The 3,379-nt window shown below is 35.9% G+C and overlaps 1 protein-coding gene across 3 annotated transcripts in view; it reads left to right on the top strand.

Moving 5' to 3' along the window:
- Nucleotides 1–2,432, top strand: part of LOC106468684 (protein ABHD13-like) — a 48,150-nt gene extending 45,718 nt beyond the window's left edge. For all 3 annotated transcript variants that reach the window (XM_022397049.1, XM_013929123.2, XM_022397048.1), the window contains one exon: nt 1,741–2,432. The gene's annotated coding sequence lies outside the window, so the exon portion shown is untranslated. The remainder of the gene's footprint in view (nt 1–1,740) is intronic.
- The last annotated feature ends 947 nt before the right edge of the window (nt 2,433–3,379 follow it).

Below are 3,379 nucleotides of genomic sequence, written 5' to 3'. Positions count from 1 at the left end.
AAAGCCACTAGGGGGATATTCTGAGCTTCTGATTGGTTATTCATGTGATATATAGAAGTAAGTGTATATAATGGGCGTTTCCAAAAATAGCAAGAGATGGGCAGGGTGCCACTGTGTTTGATTTATTATATGAGCAATATCTTAGCAAATAGAAAATATAAGACATTTTTGTTTCATATTCTGGCTTGTCAATATCGGTAATTTGAGTTTCTAATTCATACGAAACTTTAGACTTGGTATTTTGACTTCACAAACATCTACTTTGAACCAATGCTGCATTCAACTTACCACATGACACACAAAAATCGATGTTTTGTTTATCTGTTTTTTAATATTTACTTTTAAATTAAGAAATTGAGTAATATATTTTACTAAAATTTGAATTATAATCTACAGTTTGATACCAATCTCACTGACATAAATTCATGAAACAGTAGTTCAAGAAAATGTTGAATGCAAGTCAACAAGTGAGATGACATGGCCTTTCACTGTGACCCGTCTTGAAGGGGTTAATGGCCAGGAACAGGCTCCATCAATTTTAGCTCAGGTCCAGGATACCATTTAGAACCCTTGTACTAACCCCAAGGTGCCACAGTACTGTACTGTACAGATGAGAGCAAGTTCTGTGTATCTCCAAGTGATTAATATGAGAGGGTCTGGAGATGTGAAGGGGAGCGATATTTGGCATGTAGCATTGTCCACCATGATGCCTTTTAAAGTGGCTCAATTATGATTTGGAGTGGCATCTGCATGCAGGGTCGTACAGACCTCTATCTGGTGGATGGAGGATCCCTGACTGCAAAACGTTACATGGATGAGATCCTGGTACCCTTTGTTTACCCTTTTGCTGGTGCTGTCAGGAATGAGTTTTTGTGTCGGTAGGATAATGCCTGTCCTCACACCACCAGGATCATGCAGCAAATTTTCAGGATGAAGGAATATAGACACCGGACTGACCTGCTAAGTCACTAGACTTGATTCAGCATATGGGGTCATGCTATGGAGAGCAATTACAGACAGACAACCTGCTCCTATGACTGTCCAGGAACTCAGAGCTGTCCTCGTCCAAGAGTAGACTGTGCTGCCCCAGCAAATCATCTTAAATGTCATCAGCTGTATGGGAATAGGTGCAGAGAAGTCATAAACAATAGAGAACCTACCAGCTGCTAAAGACTCATTTTATTAAGTTTGTTCATCTTAATATATAACATGTTCTTAAATACCCGGGCAGCCAAATATTGGCATTTTTCACTAAGTTTGCTTTTTTGTTATTTGTAAATGAATTTTTAACTTGCTTGGTATTGTTTAAACGTGATATTTGTAAGAAACAAGTTTCATCAATATTGAACATCTCTGTGGATTTTATTCTTCACATCTTGAAAAACAAAACACATCAAAACATCATTGTCCTTTAATTTTTGTGAGTAGTGTATGTTATTTTTTCTTATATTAATGGATATCTTTGTTTACCTTAAAAGTTCCTGCCTTCTTTGTTTTTATTTACCCTGTATATATTTACTATGATATTTTTGGTGAATTTAGTTGAAAGTTGAGAGTAGTTAAAAAAAATTCCAGTTTTCATGAACATCACTATTCATTGTAAAACTTAATCTAATGGTTACTTTTATGGAACCTTATTTTAATAGTCACTGCGTGAAACTTGTTTTTGTAATAAGTTGTAGTTTGTGGCAGAAGTGAATTGTAAATGCTTACCTATTTGTTTTCTTCTGTTCTCACTAGGATATACCATTAGTGACTTCAAAGAGACACAAAGGGAACCAAAGAAGTTATAAAAAAAAAGTTTTCATATAATTTGACTAATTATATCAGTGTTGCTTTTTGAACCTAAATATATATATTATGTATATTTGGAAATACTGGTGCCAATAATAGAATTAGAATATAAGAAAAAAATTCTAGAAACATGTTGTTTTTTTTGTTTTTTTTTACCATGCAAATGCACTTTGACTTTTTTATAAAACCTTTGGTTTGTAAAGCATACTCGACAAAAAGGGTGGAAAACAATGTAATAGATTTGTGAAGAAGACCTTGCTAGAAAGAATTGGTAATATATCATGGTAGTTGTCAATTTTTTTTTCTGTTATTTCATCTGAGATATAATCTTGAATAATTTAGAATTGAACTATTTGAAAATCTGTATGAATTAAAAACTGTTCATTATATAAGTTTTCATATTCGTGGTTAAATCTAGATCAGTTTCAAAACCATTAAAATGTTTCTTCACAAAAATTAAATTAAATAATTACAAAAATATTGTATTTGTCATAATGTTTCACTTTTTTGAAAGTGTATATACACAGAGGAATCAAGTTTTGTCTCTAAAGAATTTTTAAGGTAAGTCCAATAATTGCAAATTTACTCTTTTTTTTTGCACATATTGCAGCATTTAAATAAAGTATACTTGATATCTCTCCCCTTTCAGCTGTTATTCTTTCATCAATTTACACTACGATAACACTCAGTAGAGCAATCTCAGCGGTATCTACAAGGGTGCCACCAGGGGCATTGGACATTGTCAGCTTTGTCTTATTGCTCTTCTGACAGATCTATGATGATGCAGATTCAGTTGCTTCCTGTACATCATTCTTTCTTGTGTCATGATCCCCAGGTTTTTTCAGTAAACTGACCATGGATTGAGTTGCAAACCCCCCTACACCCATCCTAAATTGGTAAAACATGACAATTCCAATCCCCATTCTCACACTGATTTTGCAGACCATTGTAGCTTGTCAACTTCCTATCATAAGTCCACTCTAGGTTCACCTGCTAGTGCACTGCCAACTTTGCTGTGAGTACTTTTCTTCTTAATTCTGACCATAACACCATGTCAGGGTGCTGCATGGTGAGAGAAATTGTGCTTGGGAAGACTAGGGATTTTTTAAAGTTGGCCTTTAACTGCCACTCTTCACTTGGCTGAAGGAGCATAATGGGAGTGCTTGGCTACTGGTGCTCTCTGGGCTGCTCTTACTTCACAATCTGTATAAACTGTTTCTTTGGTAGTCCATCTTTATTGACTTTCCAGTGCACATAGCACTTGGTTGTGTCTCCAAGTGTACTGCTGCATAATGAGTTCAAAAGCTCCCAGGATATGTTCCAGGGTGCACACAAGACACAAGCATCTAATTCAGCCATCTTCCACTTCTGGAGGTTTGCCAGTGTGGGCAGAAGATTATACACCAATCTGTGCAGACCAGCTCACATCTGTCTCAACTGCCATTTCTTATTTTGTCCACTCCCACCCTTGCTGTGGCTGGGAGATTGCTTGAGCCATCCTTTTCTCCTCCTAAACCATCCAAAGTTCTTCCGTCATCAGCTTATGTCTTCTGCTCTTGTCTTGCTTGAACCACTAGTGGTTTTA

The sequence above is a fragment of the Limulus polyphemus genome, unplaced genomic scaffold (assembly GCF_000517525.1).
Source record: "Limulus polyphemus unplaced genomic scaffold, Limulus_polyphemus-2.1.2 Scaffold3111, whole genome shotgun sequence".
NCBI lineage: Eukaryota > Metazoa > Arthropoda > Merostomata > Xiphosura > Limulidae > Limulus > Limulus polyphemus.
This window is presented reverse-complemented; position numbering and strand designations above follow the sequence as displayed.